Source organism: Carassius carassius, chromosome 19 (assembly GCF_963082965.1).
Source record: "Carassius carassius chromosome 19, fCarCar2.1, whole genome shotgun sequence".
Lineage (NCBI taxonomy): Eukaryota > Metazoa > Chordata > Actinopteri > Cypriniformes > Cyprinidae > Carassius > Carassius carassius.
Window position 1 is genome coordinate 15669191 of NC_081773.1, and position 22017 is coordinate 15691207.

General features: G+C 37.8%; 1 long non-coding RNA gene across 1 annotated transcript in view; it reads left to right on the plus strand.

The window, feature by feature from the left end:
• Positions 1-20937, plus strand: part of LOC132095170 (uncharacterized) — a 37617-nt gene extending 16680 nt beyond the window's left edge. Inside the window, exon 3 of the long non-coding RNA XR_009422426.1 lies at positions 20552-20937. This is a non-coding gene — a long non-coding RNA (uncharacterized LOC132095170). The remainder of the gene's footprint in view (positions 1-20551) is intronic.
• Positions 20938-22017: the final 1080 nt, after the last annotated feature.

Consider the following 22017-nt stretch of genomic DNA (forward strand, 5'->3'; position numbering starts at 1 on the left):
ATTTTAATGAAAGTAAAAAAAAATTGACACCCTTTTGAATATTTAAATATCTAAATATTCTTTTGGATGCAATATAGAAGTCACTTTAATTATAATATTCGGTCCCTACATGAAGAGAGAGTCAGTGGTCCGCTGGGAGAGGAAAGTGACTCTCCGACTGCGAAAAGTGGGTGAGGAAAGTAAGTCCTTCGCTTAGGAAAGTGAGTTGATCGCTGCGTGAGGAAAGTGAATCGTTCGCTGAAGAAAGTGAGTTGCTCGCAGTCGTTCGCTGCGTGACTCGTGAGGAAAGTGAATCGTTCGCTGCGTGAGGAAAATGAGTCGTTCGCTGCGAGAGGAAAATGAGTCGTTCGCTGCGAGAGGAAAGTAAGTCGTTCGCTGCATGACTCGTGAGGAAAATGAGTCGTTCGCTGCGTGAGGAAAATGAGTCGTTCGCTGCGAGAGGAAAGTGAGTCGTTCGCTATGGAATGATATTGCGGACATTATTCAAAAGGCATTGCGAATTGTATTTGCAATTGCGTTTTCAATTTGTGGACGCATAAAATGTGACATAATCCAAACGCAAATGCAAATCGCGCATTACCGTTTTCATTTTCGATTAAGTGAACGCACAGTGTCTGCCAAATTTAAAATGGAAATGCAAAGTCCGTTTGCAATTGTGTTTTCCATATCTAGCTATGAGCCTGTCATATTTAAATAGCAATATTAATTACCACATTTGCCTTTTCACTCTCTCTGCACTGTGCATGTAAACTGTCAAAACTCAAATGGAATCGCAATACCTTTTGTTTTTAAATTTCCAACGTCTACACGGAAACCTGTCAATCAAGTGACAGGGGTGGGGCCATTTTGCCACATTGGGCGTGTTTGCATTGGGAAGTGAAGATCGTACTAAAATGTACCATGTTTTTCTAGGGTAAATATAAGTTAACGATAGTGTTTATAATTAAGCCACAGTAGCCACAAATGTACAGTTGTCTGAGACGTTATGAAATGTTCTTTAATATCATGAACCATAAAATGTAGTCACTAACTTCAGCCGCCAAATGGGCGATCATACAGTGAGGAAAATTGCAGTAGTCAAGGCAAGCTGACATGTTATCAAGTACGCTGCTGTTTGCAGAATTACCGGACCTGCGTCCTCGCAGACATCACACTCCCGAGTCGAATGCACAAAGTCTGAACTACTGAGGATGCAAGTCCGAAATCAGCGGCTGAAGTTAGTATAAACAAAAAAATAAAGAACGTCTGTGTTGGCCCGGGTTTCGAACACGCGCTAAAAGATAGTATGCCATTAGAGATGACAGTCACTAACCACTCAGCTACCAAGCTACACTGAACCAGCATCAGATCTGTGACCGTCTTAACTTGTGGCCTGTGTTTACCTATTATGAAAATAAACAATAGCAGAACACTGACTACATTTTATGGTTCATGATATTAAAGAACATTTCATAACGTCTCAGACAACTGTACATTTGTGGCTACTGTGGCTTAATTATAAACACTATCGTTAACTCATATTTACCCTAGTAAAAACATGGTACATTTTAGTACGATCGTCACTTCCCAATGCAAACACACCCAATAAAATGGCCCCACCCCTGTCACTTGATTGACAGGTTTCCATGTAGACGTTGGAAATTCAAATGCAAAAGGTACTGCGATTCCATTTGAGTTTTGGCAGTTTACATGCGCAGTGCAGAGAGAGTGAAAAGGCAAATGTGGTAATTAATATTGCTATTTAAATATGACAGGCTCATAGCTCGTAAGATATGGAAAACACAATTGCAAACGGACTTTGCATTTCCATTTTAAATTTGGCAGACACTGTGCGTTCACTTAATCGAAAATGAAAACAGTAATGCGCGATTTGCATTTGCGTTTGGATTATGTCACATTTTATGCGTCCACAAATTGAAAACGCAATTGCAAATACAATTTGCAATGCCTTTTGAATAATGTCCGCGATATTATTCCATAGTTCGCTGCATGACTCGTGAGGAAAGTGAATCGTTCGCTGCGTGAGGAAAGTGAGTCGTTCGCTGCGAGAGGAAAGTGACTCTCTGGCTGCGGAAAGTGAGTCTCCTGCTGCGCAAAGTGGGTGTCCGGCTGCGTGAGGTAAGTGAGTCGTTCGCTGAGGAAAGTGAATCGTTCGCTGAGGAAAGTGAGTCGTTCACTGCGTGAGGAAAGTGAGTTGTTCGCTGATTGGCTTATAAGTAAACAATCCCCCACGTGGGGTGCATTCTTGTGATTGGCTCAAACAAGGGAGATATCTGATTGGTTGCAGATCATTCCCTGTTTAAAAAAAGGCATTTGTGTGTTGAGCCAAGTCAGGAGAGTCTCAAAATTCACACACAAATGCAGTGAAGTTCACAGACCGCAAGCAGTTTGTAAATCAAGATATATGTGTATGTGCATCAGAAATAAATTTCTGAATCTTGTCCTGTGCATTTGTGAATCTTGAGCGCATTTGTAAATGTTGTTTGCATTTCTGAATTGTGTGTGTATTTCTGAATTTTGTGTGCATTTCTGAATTTTGTATGCATTTGTGAATCTTCTGTGCTTTTTAAATTTTGTGTGTGCATTTGTGAATTTTGTGCGCATTTGTGTATCCTGTGTGTGTATTTATGAATTATGTGTGTGCATGTATGAATCCTATGTGTGCATATGTGAATGTAGTGTGTGCATTTATCTTTATTGAGACTCTTTTGGCTCCATATTGATAATAGCTAGAAATGTTCCTTGAGCACCAAATCAGTATATTAGAATGGTTTCTGAAGGATCATGTGACACTGAAGCCTGGAGTAATGATGCTGAGAATTCAACTTCACAGGGGGAGGGGGGGGGGGGGGGGGGGGAAGCATTTGTAAATGGTGTAAATTAGAAAGTTATTATTTTAAATTGTAATAATATTTTGCATTATTACAGTTTTTAATAAATGGATAACAAATACATTAATTCTTTCAAAAACATATAAGAGAAATCTTAAAAACCCACCTCAAACTGTTAAATGGTAGTTGCATAGCTTATAATGAATTTAATTAATTAATTATTTTCACAGAGAACAATGTTTATTTAAGATTAGGGATTAATTTTTCATATTTTCAGCTTGTAAAAACATGTTCCCATAAATAAAGACCACTCAATTCTGAACCTTAAAACAATAATTACGATACTATTAAGATAGTAGATTATTGTTTCTCTTATGATAACATAACATGTTTTTGCAGCCACAGGTCAAACCTAGCCTTATAAACTCAAAGCGCAAATGATAATTTCCGGTTAATACCCCATGATGAGTCGTGCATCATCAGAAATCAGGCCTAGACGTGCACTGAAATATCATTAAAAGAAAGTGCTGAGCCTAAAGATATTCTGAGAAAATTAGATTCTAAAATGTGGCATTGTTCTTGAAACTTATGGATAGTTTTCAGTTTTAGTTGTTGTTTCTTTCTTTCTTTCTTTTTTTTTTAAAAAAAAAGCTTTAATCTAATTCTGAAATGCCATTCAAAATTCAAAATAACAAAACCGACAACTTACTGTACATTTAGACATTATATTTATTTATATGGAAGGTGTATTGGTGCTGTTGGACTCTGATGTTGAATTCACAGGTCTCGTGAGGATTGTTTTTACCCTTGTGTGTTAGACACAAGCCCTAAAATATGTGGAGGTGCAACAGCTTTTGCATTGCTTTGAAGAACAGACAGAATTGTGCTTTTGTGATCAGACTGTGACAGTGAACATCAGCATTGAGAAGTAAAAAAAAGGACTTATTCCATAATAGATGCCACTCTTGTGGAAACAGAGCACCTTTGAGTGGTGTAAAAAAATGAGAATATGTAAAGCTTAACTGATGCAGCTGAAAAAAACTTCTGGAGTCTGGATGGAATTGTACTGACAGAATCCTCTTTGATTTCTCTTGTAACACCTTCCAGTGTGTAAGATCCATCCAGACATCGTCTCAGTCAGCCACTGTTTCTATATCTACATGTCTCTATCTATCCATAGTATGTATGTATCTAGCTATCTATCTATCTATCTATCTATCTATCTATCTATCTATCTATCTATCTATCTATCTATCTATCTATCTATCTATCTATCTATCTATCTATCCCTGCATTCGTCTGTGCATCCATCTGTCCTTCAGTGCATCAATCCATCCCTGCATTCATCTGTGCATCTGTCCATCCATCCATCCATCAGTCTGTCCATCTGTCCATTCATCCATCCATCCATCCATCCATCCGTGCATCCATCTATCCATCCTTCCATCCATCAATTCATTCTATGTATCCATAGATCCATTCTATCTGTCCGTCCGTCCATCCATCCAACCTGCAAATCCAGCACCCATATATAGTCCCTCATTTTTGTGAAGAGTGGACAGAGAAGGATTCTGCAGATATAAAGAGAGGAAGATCGAGATGGGAGCTGCTACAATAAAAAGCAGGTCTATTCTTAACCTCAGTGAATCCCCTGCCTATACATTTAAACCATGGCAGGTAAGCTGTAGCTGGCTTTTGATTCTTCACGATCTTGTCAGAGGTTATATTCTGAGAATACATTCTGCATTAGTGATCTGAGGCTCTGGTCTAACACAGCGTTGTCACATCCCATGGTTCTCTGATGTTCTCAATATGTTATCATTTATGATGAGCAATATGTTAAAGAGACCCTGCTGTGAAATAACATTTGAAATGGTGGAACAGGATCGAAGTCGGTGACTCTAGAGGTTATAAAGCTAAGGAAAGTTTCAGGGAAAACTTTGAGTTTAAGAGGTCTTACTCCACTGGTGCTGAGAATAAACACCTGTGTTTCAATCAGTCATGTAAGAATGTGTTGCCAGCTGGCATTAATCCAGGTCACCTCAGACAGTCAGGTGATATGCCTGCTCACATAGCAATGGATAGTCGGGATCAGGTGACACATTTCACATATTAATCACCTGTCAGTCCTGGACCATCGTTGACAAGCAAGAGTCATCTGAGAAATATGAAACAGTGTCTTTGCTTCGCTTCACTTTACTGTAAGACACCTGCAACACACTCTTTTCCTCTGGAGATCACACAGAATTATTGATGAGTGCTGTCACTCAGCTGCAGTACGTGTCCCAGGTGTCATTTTTCATTTCGTTTCCTGTTTGCTTCACATACACATGCATTCACCAAAACAAACCACAGACCTTGAATATTTTCTACTGAAAATCTCATTAACTTAAAAATACGAGGGAATGGATTTAGGATTGACTTTTTTAAACCTATAATAATAGATTTTAGTTTTCCTATTTAGATTTAATTTAGAATATTTGATGCTGCTTTACTGAAATCTTCCTTACAGAATACTTTGTGATCATGTCACTTCCTGTTTGTTGTTGGCGGCTGTACTGCGTTTGAGCTCCGTCACTATATTCTTTTCATTGACTATTTTTAACTCAAAAAACAATTGTATACATCATCGTTTCCGTTTATATAACGTGTGAATATATCCTCTATTGTATTCTACAACAAAAACAATCAGAGCGCCTCGCTATCACTAGTTTTATTTTGATCTCCCGGGTCCGCTATTAGCTTTTAGCCCGTTAGCATCAGCGGCGTGGTTGCAGCTAACTGCGCTAACATTGCTAATACTCTATTCACACACATTACCACTGCTGTACTCACTGTTACTTGCTTTAATGGCGGATGAATGTCTCCACTCTGTGCAGCTCGAGCTCGAGGCCGTGGGAAAGCAGATTCGCGACCTGGAGGTGAGGCAGGCCCAGCTGAGAGAGCGGAGAACCGCGCTGGAATCATCCCGGGCTGACGCTCACAAGTCCAGGGTAAGTATACAGCGATCTGTTAACAGTCCCACCACGTCTACTCCGTGTGTTTCTCTGCACAGGCCCGGTGCACCCAGGACGCGATCTTCCCAGATGTCCTTCACTGCGACGCCGGGACACCACGGACCCTGGGTGCATCCACAGCGGAGGACGCGAGCCGGGTCCCGGGCGACGACTTCTCCCCCTCCTGCCTTCGACATCTCCATCCGGAACCGCTTCACTCCCCTCCGCGAGACAGGACGCGACGCTGTGATCATCGGAGACTCCATCGTCCGACACGTAAGTGCTACGTTAGCTGAAGGTAAAGTGCACACTCATTGTTTGCCTGGTGCTCGTGTTCTCGATGTTTCTGCGCAGATACCCGCGATCCTGAAGGTCGACGAGAGCCCCAGAGCGGTCGTGCTTCACGCCGGGGTTAACGACACCACGCTGCGGCAGACGGAGACGTTGAAGAGGGACTTCAGCAGCCTGATCGAGACGGTTCGCAGCACGACGCCCGCGGCGACGATCGTCGTGTCAGGACCACTGCCCACGTATCGACGAGGACACGAAAGGTTCAGTAGACTTTTTGCTTTAAATGAATGGTTGTTGTCATGGTGTAAAGAACAGAAACTGCTATTTGTTAATAACTGGAATCTTTTCTGGGAGCGTCCTAGGCTGTTTCGCGCTGATGGATTACACCCCAGCAGAATCGGAGCGGAGCTGCTCTCTGACAACATCTCCAGGACACTTCGCTCCATGTGACTAGTAAGACAATTCTCTAATAACTATTATGATGAGTTTTGTTCCACCCGCTTAAATGATAAAAGTACTTGTGCTGTAAAAACTATTAAGACTTGTGTCTGTTCCCCGAATAGTGAGGTCAAAATATAATGTAGGATCTAGAAAAAATCTTATCGTAATTAAACCAGAAAAATGTAAAGTAAATGAACAAAAACAATTCTTAAAGTTTGGGCTCATAAATATTAGATCACTCACACCCAAAGCAGTTATTGTAAATGAAATGATCACAGAAAATAGTTTTGATGTACTCTGCTTGACTGAAACCTGGCTAAAACCAAATGATTATTTTGGTCTAAATGAGTCTACTCCACCAAACTTCTGTTATAAGCATGAGCCCCGTCAGACTGGTCGTGGAGGAGGTGTTGCAACAATATATAGTGATATTCTCAATGTTACCCAGAAAACAGGATACAGGTTTAACTCTTTTGAAATACTTCTGCTAAATGTTACACTGTCAGACATGCAAAAGAAATCTAATGTATCTCTTGCTCTGGCTACTGTGTATAGACCACCAGGGCCGTATACAGAATTCCTAAAAGAATTTGCAGATTTCCTCTCAGACCTTCTAGTTACAGTTGATAAGGCGCTAATCATGGGAGATTTTAATATTCACGTTGATAATGCAAATGATACATTAGGACTTGCGTTTACTGACCTAATAAACTCCTTTGGAGTCAAGCAAAATGTCACCGGGCCCACTCATCGTTTTAATCATACACTAGATCTAATTATATCGCATGGAATCGATCTTACTGCTATAGATATTGTACCCCAATGTGATGATATTACAGACCATTTCCTTGTATCGTGCATGCTGCGTATAACTGATATTTACTATATGTCTCAGCGTTACCGTCTGGGCAGAACTATTGTTCCAGCCACCAAAGACAGATTCGCAAATAACCTGCCTGATCTATCTCAACTGCTATTTGTACCCAAAAATACACATGAATTAGACGAAATTACTGACAACATGGGCACTATTTTCTCTAATACATTAGAAGCTGTTGCCCCCATCAAATTGAAAAAGGTTAGAGAAAAACGTACTGTACCATGGTATAACAGTAATACTCACTCTCTCAAGAAAGTAACTCGTAGTCTTGAACGCAAATGGAGAAAAACTAACTTGGAAGTTTTTAAAATTGCATGGAAAAACAGTATGTCCAGCTATAGACAGGCTCTAAAAACTGCTAGGGCAGAGCATATCCACAAACTCATTGAAAATAACCAAAACAATCCAAGGTTTTTATTTAGCACAGTGGCTAAATTAACAAATTACCAGACGCCACCTGATTCAAATATTCCACCAACGTTAAATAGTAATGACTTTATGAATTTCTTCACTGATAAAATAGATAACATTAGAAATACAATAGCGAATGTAGATTCTACAGCGTCTAACACTTCAGTTTCATCCATCGCACCCAAAGATAAACTGCAGTGCTTTACAAATATAGGACAGGAAGAGCTAAATAAACTTATCACTGTATCTAAACCAACAACATGTTTATTAGATCCTGTACCCACTAAATTACTAAAAGAGCTGTTACCTGTAGCCGAAGAACCGCTTCTCAATATCATTAACTCGTCGTTATCTTTAGGTCACGTCCCAAAACCATTCAAGCTGGCGGTTATCAAGCCTCTTATTAAGAAACCAAAACTAGATCCTAGTGTACTGGCAAATTATAGGCCTATTTCAAATCTTCCATTTATGTCTAAAATTTTAGAAAAAGTTGTGTCTGCTCAATTGAGCACCTTCCTGCATAAAAATGATCTGTATGAAGAATTTCAGTCAGGTTTTAGGCCCCACCATAGCACAGAAACTGCACTTGTTAAAATTACAAATGACCTGCTTCTTGCGTCAGATCAAGGCTGCATCTCATTTCTAGTCTTACTTGATCTTAGTGCTGCGTTCGACACCATAGATCATGACATACTCATAGATCGCTTACAAAACTATACAGGTATTCAAGGGCAGGCTCTAAGATGGTTTAGATCCTACCTGTCTGATCGCTACCATTTTGTTTACTTAAATGGGGTGTCATCTCATTTATCATCAGTAAAATATGGAGTGCCACAAGGATCCGTCCTAGGTCCCCTTCTATTTTCAATATACATGTTGCCCCTTGGTAATATTATTAGAAAATACGGAATTAGCTTCCACTGTTATGCTGATGATACTCAGCTATATATTTCAACGAGACCAGATGAAACTTCCCAATTATCTAAGCTAACAGAGTGTGTTAAAAATGTAAAAGATTGGATGACAAATAATTTTCTCCAATTAAATTCGGATAAGACAGAGATATTAATTATTGGACCAAAAAACACCACACAGAATCTTGTAGATTACAATCTGCAACTAGACGGATGTACTGTTACTTCCTCTACAGTCAGAAATCTGGGTGTTATATTAGACAGCAATTTGTCTTTTGAAAATCATATTTCCAATGTTACAAAAACCGCATTCTTCCATCTTAGAAACATTGCCAAGCTACGAAACATGTAATCTGTTTCTGATGCAGAAAAGCTAGTTCATGCTTTCATGACCTCTAGACTGGACTATTGTAATGGACTTCTAGGTGGTTGTCCTGCTTAGTCAATAAACAAGCTACAGGTAGTCCAAAATGCAGCAGCTAGAGTCCTTACCAGGTCAAGAAAATATGATCATATTACCCCAATTTTACAGTCTCTGCACTGGCTACCTATTAAGTTCCGTATCTGTTACAAATTATCATTACTTACCTATAAGGCCCTAAATGGTTTAGCTCCTGCGTACCTAACTAGCCTTCTACCACGCTACAACCCATCACGCACCCTAAGGTCACAAAACGCTGGACTTTTGGTAGTTCCTAGGATAGCAAAGTCCACTAAAGGAGGTAGAGCTTTTTCACATTTGGCTCCCAAACTCTGGAATAGCCTTCCTGATAATGTTCGGGGTTCAGACACACTCTCTCTGTTTAAATCTAGATTAAAAACGCATCTCTTTCGCCAAGCATTCGAATAATGTATCTCTTAAATTGTGAGTGTAGTTGCATCTGCATTTTTATTCTTTAGCTTGGGTTAAACTAATTTTACTTTGTTGGATCAGCAGCTATGCTAATGATGTCTCTATTTTGTTTCTATGTTTTGCCACGGGATTTACATCCCGTGGTAACTAGGATTTACACAAGCTCCAGTCTGGATCCAGAACACCTGAGAAGAGATGATGCTGACCCTCAGAGGACCCCAGATGATCCTAACCTTGAATCAACAAACAGAACTAACAATTATTGCTACATGTGTGACTGCATCATATAATTACTATTAATTAATAATATTGATAGTTCATCATCTAGCTGACTACGTCTTGTATTATTATTATTATTTTTATTTTTCTAAAATCCTGTCAAACGTGCACAAACTACTAGCTACTACTAAATATTGTAGAAACATAATTTTCTGTAAAGTTGCTTTGTAACGATTTGTATTGTAAAAAGCGCTATACAAATAAACTTGAATTGAATTGAATTGAATGTCAGCATGTCCACAGGTTTTTAAACTGGGATCTGGGACACCCAGCGGAAGGATGCTAGAGAGGTTCTGGATAAATGTGTAAAAAATTCCATTCCATTCCAGAATTCCATTCTAAACGCTAATTTCAAATCAAGAAATTCTGTTTTCTGTTTTAACAGTTTTGCTGCTTGATATTTTGGCAGAAACCTTTTTTTCAGGATTCTTTGGTGAATAGATTTAAGATATAGGGTTTTTTTTTGTTTTTTTTTTAACTTGTTAAAATCAGTCTTATTACTCACCAACACTGTTGAGTTATTGCTGCACTTATTATTATTTTAATAAATATTGTTGATTTACATTTGTAGAGTTTCACTGAGTGTCTGGCCATCTCATTAGTTGCAGTCTATCAATTGGTGTCATTGGATTAGAATAAAGTATAATCCCAATGCATTACCCACATTATTGATTTAGCACCTGCTAAAGTTTAAAGCAGTGCACCTATGTTCAAAACACTCCAATCAAACACTTAAGTCAACACTTTACATGCTGAGCCTGCAGCTCGACTATATCAGTAAGGAAATAAAAGCAGTTATTTTGCCAGCAGAATAACCTCCGCATTGTTCACTAATGAAGCATGTTTGTCTCGCCACATATGGCGAAGCTCGCATCACATATGGGGTTATACTCAGTTCAAAACCTCTCCTCGGGTTCTTCTGGGAACCACAGAGCCCTGAGCACACCAGCTTCATAGTTTGATGGATACAGATTCTATTACCTCAAATCATTACCATAACTTTCCCCAGCCATCCACGCCATTTGTTATCAAAACCACATTTAAGACAATTGCAAGGCATTTCTCATGCCTAGCAAATCTGTTTTGCCACATGTAGTCATGATCCATCAGTGTAATTTGAAAGAGCACAAGTGCGCTTTGCTATGAGCGACAGGCAGTTATTGAATTAGAAGAGCATGGCTCATCTTCACCTGTCAACACAGCTGCTAATGGCCTTAAATCTGAGCAAAGCCATGCCAAATTTTCTATCAAGTCTGTGTATTCCTCCCTGACACCTGTAGCGATTATCCACAAATTAGTAAAAGCTACTTTATGCTTATATGCGTCACGCATGGGTACTTTGGTCGACCAAAACTTCCATTACTGATCACTTCATAAAAATGCGGGGTTTCTTTAGTAATGATTATTTATTCAGCATGACAATATCGTAAGCTACAAAAGGGAAATGAAACACTTGGTTAAAAAAGACACAACAGTCTGAGTTTAACAGAAAAATGTGTTGCAATGTGTCATTTACTAAATGTGACATATGTGGTAGCATTGGGCATGATAGCACTGAAATACAATAAGCTTTATCCTTATATGGAATATCCAGTAAATGTTGCAATGTGTCTAGGGCAAAAGCTGCTTTAAACGCAAAGTATGCTCACACCAAATGTTGATTTAATTTTGTTAATACAAGTTAATTGCTAAAGAAAATACATGACATTATTTTTGACAGTATTTTTACACAAGTGCCTAAATCTTTTAACAGTACTGCAGCTTTGCAGGTAGGTACCTTGAAGCATCCTGGAGACGTTACCACAATTCTTCTGGATTTAGTCTGTCTCAGTTTGTTCTGTTCCTTCATGTCACTGCAGACAGACCGGATGATGGTGAGATCAGATCTCTTTGTGGAGCACTGGCTGCTGTCAGACTCCTTGTGCAAACAAAAATCTCACTGGATTATTACAATGAATGGCTAAATTAATGTTTAGAAATGTAAACTGATATTTCCTGCTAAAACACTACAGCAAAAGATACAAATAACTGGTCATATTTTAGCTGGTGGAAACATTAGCGTTCTTATTTTAGCAACCACTGTATATAAACAGGTATTGAAAGCATTTGACCAGCAATTAATAAAATGACATCAATATAATGTCAAAGATATTTTATAATTGTAAAAAAGGATAGTTTTTTTTTCACTATGCAAACAGTCTCATTATTGCCAATAAATACCAGGTGAAAGCAAAATTAGACTTGTGAACACTGACTGTCATATATGGTTTGGCTTTTTCTTTGATTTGTTTAAAAGCCTAACTAAGGACAGAGGCTGCAAATGAGCTATTAGCTAAAAGCATCTGCTGCATCACATTTAATGTAACAATGTTATTCTGTATTATTTCAGTAAAATAAAGAAAAATAAGTAAAAAGTTAAGAGCCTCCTGCTGTTATTATTTCAGTATATAAAAGGCTTGTGCTTCTCGTAAATCATTTGCACTCACTCAGATTGAAATGAAGAATGACTATATCAATCAAAAGGCCAATAGTTCAGCACACAACACTAGACCTTTGATTGTTGTGCAGTGGAGAGCTTTCAGATTTCTTTGATCTCTTAGATAAATCAGTTGTAGCCCCTTTCAAGCACACACGCGCATACACTCAATGCTCTGGAGTGTGTTTATGCTTTTGTGTGTCTGTATTCCCTCAGCATCACAGGCTGTTATTTGTCCTCCCTGGTGACTCTTTGGAGGCTTGGTCCTGTCAGGAAGCGTGTTGAGAAGACTGCAGCAGACAGGATAAGTGGTCGGTCAGCAGAGCAGCACTCCTGCAGGATCCATTGGGACTGACTGCTGATGGCGATGGGTCAGCGCTTGTTTTTTTACCTGAATCTGCTCTCTCCACCTTAAGAGGCTACAAAAATAGGTTACAGGAATTTATAATAAAATTATAAAAACCTCAACCTGCAACAACAGGACGCACTCATGATCAGAAACCACCTGCTATTTTGTCATTGAATTTAATAAGTGTGTTTTGAAACAATGACAAGAAGAAAAAAAAAAAAAAAGTAGGCGATGTGGGAAATCCAGACACCAAATAGGAACTCAAATTAATAGTTAGTTAATATGTATATTTTTTCTCTACCAACGTTAATGTAATAGTAAATCCAAACTAAGGCAAACAAAGCAATGTCAGCCACAACACCGTTCTTCCCAAACGTATCAGTGTTTTTTAACGAACTGATTGAATGAATCTGTCAATTATACTCCCCTGTTTTGTTCCTGCATTAACAATTTTTCTTGAAGAATCGAGTGAATGAATGATTCAAATGACTCATACTTGCTTCATTCCTAAATGAATCAGTGTTTTTGAACGAACTGATTAAATCGATGATGTAACCAAATGTGGAAAAAAAAAATCAGCATCACATTTCAATTCTTTTGAACGAGTCAGTACTTTTCAAGAACTTGCTCATGACAGTCACAAATTTAAACGAATGCTTGAGTGAATGATTCATTTAATGACACAATCGAAAACAGTTGCATGGCGCCACCTATTGGCAGATTCGGATCTGTAAAAAGTACACTCTGTTGGGCTCATTTAACCCTTAATTAGTATTAATGTTCTATAAGGTTTGGATAGACTTACTTGAAACTTGCATACCAAAACCATTCAAAGTTTAACACCTATAGTGAAGACAAGCACACACACAAACATGACATGTTTACCTAAACCTTCATAACATTTCCACAAAACAAGATGGGGTAAGGTAATATATGACATATTTACCTGATTTAAGAGTTTGAAACTCCACCAGGGAGCTTCTGCGGCAGCTTTATGCTAAGAGCTAGTTTATTTACAAACTCTTTATTAGTCCAAAGTAGAGCATCCATATAATTACAAACCACACCCATGTCTCATAACGAGGCCTGTCATCGATATTTATTTTGGAGAGAAATGGGGTCCTACTTTATATGCTAAACATGGAGTCACAATGAGTTTGCACATTCCCTGAGCTGGAGACACTAATGGCTTGCTGTAGTCTAATGAAAGATACATTGAACCATGGCACAACCTCGGAGACAGAGAGAGACAAACACAGAGAAAAAGAGAAATAATCAGGGAAGACGAAAAAAAATGTCCTCAAACATTCTTTCACTTCTGTAAAGAGAGGGAGAGGACATGACCTTTGAGGAATCTGCAGCAAACAGTATTGCGAAAGAGTTTCTTTCTCCCTCTCTTTGTTTCTTTCTCTCACGCTCTTTCTCTCATTAGTGTCTTGTAATTAGAATTTGTTTACTGATCAGTCATGCATTATGTGACATCGTAGTTGTGGAATGAAGCTGAAGATTACATGAACAGCACAGAGAGCACGATCACAGCGGCAAACAAACGAGCCTGAATCTTCTTTATGGGCTAAATATTGATTGAGAGACCACTGTGATCCAAGTAGATAGTGTGAGGTTGTTGTCATATTTTATTACACAGTTTCTGAGAAGCATGACAGAGTCACTATGATTTTCATCATAAGAGATAAGATCTTCTAAGAAAATTATGGTAAAGCAAGAATGGCATTTGCACAAATGAGAAAAGTACATTGTATTCTGAAGTCTTTTTTTTTTTTTTTACAAATTGAGTATGTTTTTAGATCTATACAGCAGTAAACATAATATACAACTTTAACAACAGCAACAAAATCCTATTTCTACCCTATAAACATTTTTAGGCAGATAATGTTTCTCTTATCCTACCTAAAATGTAATATTCGCCTAGCAACCGTGTTCATATTGAATTGATGCTCATGATTCCACACTCTCTCTCTAATTTAGCCACTATCAGGTTCGGTGTCATCAGGTTAATGGCTTCATTAGGCTGAAAATTGCCACCCTGGGCTGTGCAGGCCTGCCAATTACCATTTTTCAACATTTGCTAGATAAGCCATTGAAAATATTGCCAAAAAATTTCTAGTAAATCGATTACGTTGGGTTCAGAGTTTTTTAAGTGATAAAGATCTTGCAACTTGCCGGTGAAATGAAAGATAACAAATGCCATCAAGTGAAACAAGCTCAAAGCTTGAGCACATTCAACTATCAGACAAATGCATATCTGATATGGTGTGGAGTGCTGGGGACAAAGACGCTGTATGGGCAAAACCCTGTAAACTAATTTTCTTCATGGTAAATTAGGTGTTTTAGAAAACTTAATCTTCATTATAAGTCATTTTATTCTATGCATCACTTTCAAGTAAGATTTCAGGCAATTCACGTCAGGGTGTTTAAACCATGATATAAAATAATAATAATAATACTCTCAATATATTTTTTCAATTTATAGTGCAGTTGAACTGGATTATTTTATATCTGTTGATCAGAAATGTGTTAGAGGAAAGCTGATTGACTGTACTCAACTCTGTATAAGAAATGCACAACAGAAATAAAGTGAATGTAGCTTGGCCCTGCAAAATGGTGCTAACAGTGTTTGAAGCAGTTTTAGTACAGTGCTATGAGTTTCTAAGGTGTTATGGGTTGTTGTTAACTTAAAAAAAATCTTTATGTGATTCAATGCTTTGGATCCCTCGATTAATCTAATTCTGTGACAGTGGTTCTCTCAACCATGACATGCCATTTTTATGTTAACCACCGTGCCAACACCCCCCCCCCCCCCCTCCTCCTCCTCCTCCTCCTCCTCATTATTGTTTGTAGAGAGAGACAGACGCAGACAATTTGCACATCTCTCTCCCTCTCTCTCTCTCTTTCAAAATGGCCATATTTGAGAAAAAATTTCATTACTGGATATAGCAGTCAGTTATTTAACATTTCTATCGTAAAACGTATTATTAAAAGTTGACTAATATTAAATGATTCGCAGCTTCATTTTACCTCGCTCTCTTTAACGTTAAACTGACGCTTCGCGCGCCGCTCTACTTCTGTTAACAGTAAACCCCGCCTACTTTGATTTGATTGGTCATCTCAGTCATTTTGACATTGACGAGCGCTGTTAGACCAATGAGGCTTTGATCTGAAGCGCCTAGTATGTGTAGCGTTCGCGCACATCCGTGGACTAATGCAAGTTAATGCTCACACTTTAGTATTTATAGCTCTTAACGGGCTGTGTGACTATGAGAAGTTATTACCTCAAAATGTACATCAGTATCATAATCATAAACAACTTAAAGTCATAGACCCTTCGAATGTTGTTGACTTGGAGTCGAAAATGTTGTGAATCACTGGTTTATGGAATTTTATCACTCATTTTGTCCTTTAATCTGTCCACAAGGTATCATTCATGTCCATAGCACAAAACAGTGTGGGATAAGTAACTCGCCAACGTTTAATACTTGGGGATAAGCACTTAGCAGGACACATTTTCCCAATGTGAACCGTTTTAGTTACAGAACTTGAAATGAATAATGTATGAATTGCATACATTAGTGTGGTCACTGGGTCCTGGGAACAGCAGAATACAGCACACAAACATACATAATGCAAAACGTAGGCTACATGGGATTCTTATGCCAATCCATCAGTAATGTAAAAAACAGAACAGGCAAAGTATATCCGGTCATGACAATTTAATTAAAAATGCACCATTAGTGTGGGACATATTTCTGCATATATTTGAAATGTTTTGAAACCTGGAAAAACAAGGCAATTAAATAATTAAATTTTCATAAGGTTATAGATCCAAGAAGAAGTAGGAACTGCTTTTATGGTGCTACTTTTGTTGTGTGAGGAGCTAGTACTACAGTGATGTAATATTTTTGGCCAACCTGGAAGTTAGCATCACATAGTTTTTCCATACGCATTTGAATTATTGCAGGCCAACAAAGGTTTACATATTTTGTTCTTTATGATAATCTTCACAATTAAGCACAATTAAAATAAATAAATAAATAAATAAACCTTAAAAAAATAATATAAACATAGGCTACAAACAAACTGCACCGTGGTTGCATGACTTCAGTATCACCACCATTAAGCTTCAGACAACTATTTCAGTCTTTATTTAAAAATCATTTCCCAGAAAGTGTGCATTAGTTTGTAAGAGCATGATTAAAACCCTATGAGGCTGAGAAAGTGGAATAATGAGTAGATGAGTTTACTTGTTCAGAATGGTGACCCACTGACTTCAGGACAATAGATTTAGAAAGCCTGACTTGCAAAAATGCATCATCCCTGCAGATTTTTTTTCACTTTATGTGCCAAACGTTTGTTTTGGATTACATAAGGGTGTAGATAAATGCTACAATTTTCAATTTTGGGAACAAACCTTTTAATAGAATCTTTTGTAATTTGCCGCACCTGAGGGATCTTTCTGAAATTAGTATTAATTTGGCTCAAAAGTGACTCAGGGTGAAGACAATATCTGGTAGAGGCAAGGTTTCCTCACCAGAAAATGGACCGTTATTGCCAGTGTAGTGCATATAACTCAAACAGGACACTTGGGAGATTTTCATGGTGACAAAGAGCATTCTTACTAAATTGGCATGTTTTTCATGAGCAATGTTCAGATCCCTTTTCTAAATAATGATTTCTGATAATACAAAACACATTATATACAACGTTTTTATAAAAATAAAATAAAATCCTTCACAATGCTGACATGTTCAATTACTGATGCTGATGTCTGTCACGACCAAGACCAGTGTAGAAATCTGAGAAAGCATGCTGAGTTTATTCTGGGCTGCAGGCAGAAAGAATCCAGGAAAGAAACTCTAATGACCAAAGCAAACTCTTATAGCTCTAGCTTCCAATGCATTTACTCCAAAATGACTTTAGTGGCATTTCCTGAACGAGCTCTTTTATCATTAGAGCCTCAAACTATGGAATATAATATCATTGACTTCATCACCATATGTCTTCATAAGTGGATTTTATTGCCTTTCTGTTCTCTTATTTTAAAGCTGCACTGGGGAGCCAAAACAGCATGCACTGTAGGTAATGACTGGCATCAATATTACTGTAATGTGATTGGGTGATATGTGGCAATCATTAAGGGGGACGGTCAAAAAGTCTTCTTGTGTAGCCTATTTGTGAGAGAAGAGATGCCACAGCAACAAACTTCTTCAATGCATGCATCTCTCTCTCTATCTTTATACTTACACAAATATTATACACATCAGTTCTCAAGTTTACTAGGTGCATTAGTGGTGAAGATTATTTTCAGTGGAGCCATGTGAGGCACGTTTTATTATGGAAGCACATGCTTTATTTGACATCTTGTTGACGGTTCAACAGAAACACCCGCTGACTGCAATGATAGTGCTTGCAAGAGGCAGGACGATTTTTAACACAACTCTGATATGATTCGACTGAAAGAAGACATATACACACCGAAGATGCTTTGAGGATGGGGGGTGGGGGAAGTAAAACACAGGCAAATTTTAATTTTTGGGTGAACTTCCCCTTAACCAGTTTCTGCACGAAGTAAACATCTGGCCATATGTTAAAGGAAAGGAGTATAAATTACCCAAATTTCTATCCTTTCTGATGTAATCGGCCAATCAGTGTTTCAGCAACAGAAAACGTCAAGATAACAGCTTGTAATCAATGTGTCACGTAACGTCACATTTACCTCAATGTATTTACTTGCAAGCACAACAAAATTTATTGGAGACAAAAAGGTAATTAGAAGTGGCAAAGAGACAAAAAACAAAACAAAAAAACAAACAAGGTTAAACCCACTACAGACCATATGGTTCCCAAATCATACAGAATGGCAATTCCTCTACAAAAAAAAAAAAACCACACACACACTTGATCACAGCACAAAACCAAATATCACTACAAGTGTCAAAACCCAACACTCACATGACTCAAATGACTACAAATTGCTCCCCTCACCTTTAAAATGCTAACCCCACTGATATTTGTTGGTTCCAAAATAGTTGAATAGAATATTTGTGTGCTGTTAAAAACAAATTTCAAAAATTCAATTAAAAATCAATACCTGTGTTATTTAATAAATCTACTCAATTCTCTGAGGCACCCATCAGTATATATCCAGTAATCACACTAATAAAATCGAACATTGAAAATTGACCCTCATCTATCACACAGCTTCTCCAGCTTAGCACATGGTACCACAAAGAGGAAGGCCAAAAAGTCTGATTTCCTCTTTATAGTACCTAGACTCGTGGTGTTTGTAGTGCAACTCATTTGTAGTCCTAAACAAGCCTAATATAGAGCCATTACCAATACTACCTCCACCTCATTACGTTTTAATCCATTTTTATGAAAGCAACAACTTCAATGTTTATATTTTAAAAAAAAAATATTGGAATAGAATATTTTGTAGCCTAATTGTAACTTTTTTATCATGAAATCTTTATTGAGTGTCATTTAAGTGTTTTATTTTTAAACAGTTTATTTTAACCTTCAATATTACAGTAATGTATAGTACCAACTGACTCATGTATGTGGACTTTTTTCACATTTCTGGGTTTCTCAGCAGTGGAAGTCATCATAGTTGAGTTAACTTGAGGAGCAGTGAATGGGACAGTACCACACACACACACACATACAGTATATATATAATTTGCATTGCCATATGATCAAATAGCAAAAGAAAACTCCATGTTAGTGTTTTCATTACTTTAAAAAAGGGGAAAAAATCGGAGAGCCTGATAAAGGCACTCAGAAGAGAGAACGATATCAAATTTATGTCCATACCATAGACCAGGGATAGGCAACTCCGATCCTGGAGGGCCACTATCCTGCAGAGTTTAGCTTCAGCCCTCATAAAAACTCACCTACCTGTATCTATCTAGTAATCATGAAAACACTGATTGCCTTGTTCAGGTGTGTTTAATTAGGGTTGGAGCTAAACTCTGCAGGATAGTGGCCCTCCAGGACCGGAGTTGTCTATCCCTGCCATAGACACTGCATTAGAAACACCCTCACATTAGTGTTAATAGTTTTTTTTGCTATTTGATGCAAATTATTATATAAAACAAAGTATAGGCTATTATAATTGCACATACATTTAAAAAAATAAATATATAAAATATTAAACACTTTTTTTTTACTTGAGGAAATTTAGCATGTGCCATACCTGATATATCTAAAGTAATCAGTATTGAATCGAATCGAAGCGAATCAGAAAGTAAATCAAATCACAAACTTGTGAATCAGAATCGAATCATGAAATTTGTGTCAAAACCCAAACCTAATAGTACTGTATAATTAATCCATTGAAAAATATCTTGACAAAATAAATAAATAAATAAATAAATTTCGCACTAACATAGTTCAGTAGGGCATTTCAAGTTCAGCAAGTATTTAAGTCAAATCTCATCACTTTACCCCTCACTTTCAGATTCTTGTATCCATGGCAACACACCAGTTGCCAAGATGGAAACTGGATACAGATCATTAGGACCTGCGTTTCTAAGCAGCCCATCTCCATAAAAATGCGGTAAACAACTTTTAAGGGCTCAGTGGATTCCGTCATGCTGCGGTCCCCTGTTTCCTAATGAGCCACCTGTCAATACAACTGCTATCTTACGCACAATTACGCTATCAGTTCTGACATAAACAGCAGGCCAAGCATGGGGAGAACTAGAAGATGAGAAAAAGGGAGTGAGGGTTTGGGTTTGTCACATGTGGGACAGAACGTGACACATTTAAACCAGAGCTTTTGGAAAACAGAGTGACTTTCTGTTTCTCTTGCAGCTGTTTGGAAATCAAAAGGTAGGACTCAGTGACTCTCTCCAGCATCTCGTCATCTCCTTCTCTTCCCTTCCCCTGTAGAGGAGCCTGATGCAGGAGAACAGGTGCGCTCCCATTCACCGTAATGCAAATGTGAACTTTACAGCGGCATTGTGGCTCCTCAACTACGCTATGAAAATATCACCCCATTGGCATCTTGCTGCCTCTAATGAGCTGCTTATCATCCTTGAGAAAAATAATGAGGTTTCTTTAAACACCACCACCTGTCCATCTCGAGCAGATAAACAGGACGGAACCTCATGCTGTAGGCTGGTGCAACAAACAACCACTTCCAAATTTTTGAATTGTAAATTGCTCCTTGAACACACAAAGAAAATGAACTGAATAACAATGGAGAGGTAATTGTATGTAAATAGACCATGTGCGTTTTCAATGGATTGTAATGCTATGAAAGAAGTGGGCAGGCAGTTAACCAATAGTATTTATGCTGAATGCTGAAGTGTTACCAAGTTACTGTTATGGTGGTTTATTTAAAAATTAATCTGATTTGTTAATACAGTCCTAATCTGTGATACACCTGTAATCAAAAACATGGTTAATTTAATGAATGTACATTAGTTTGTTTGGAGAAATTTAGCATTACATCACTTACTCACCAACAGATTGTCTGCAGTGAATGGGTGCCGTGAGAATCAGAGATAAAACATCTGATAAAAACACCACAATAATCCGCAAGTAATCCGTTGGTGAGGAATTGATGTAATGCTACATTTCTCCAAATTTGTTCCAATGAAGAAACAAACTCATCTACATCTCGGATAACCTGAGGGTGAGTACATTTTCATTTTGGGTGAACTATTCCTTTAATAATTATCTTTTTTTTTCATAAAATATTGAGGCTATGTGATTATTAGTGATTAATTTGACTAATTAATCACCATCTAATTAAAGTCTCTAATTTATTGACAGACCTAATTACATTAATTTTAATTTATTCATATTCTGTGCACTACAAAGATGTAATATCTGAATGTGTTTATACCTAATCACCTTTGTGACTGGGATCATTTTAACAAATGTTGAAAAGCAAACGAAGGGAACTTTTTTTTTTTTTTTTTTGCTCAAGGCAATAGTCAGAATGTGTTCACTTCCAATGATGCTGGATCAGATACGCAAATATCTCATTAACGTTCTCTCTGTGTTTATGAGAATGTTGTTTTGTATCGAGAGAAACAATTTTGGACTATGATTATGGAATTTCTAACTGGCAGGCTCTGTTTGAATGGTGCTTCAAATCAGTCAATTCAAATTAAAGACATTAACTCAGTTTCAGAGTAAAAACTGACACGCCAAATAAATCTGGCAAGAATACCATCACTAAAACTGTTTCTTTTATGGCTGACTTTTTAGAGAGATGAGACATTTTGATTATTGAGATAACAAATGAAGAATAATGTGGAAAGACAACA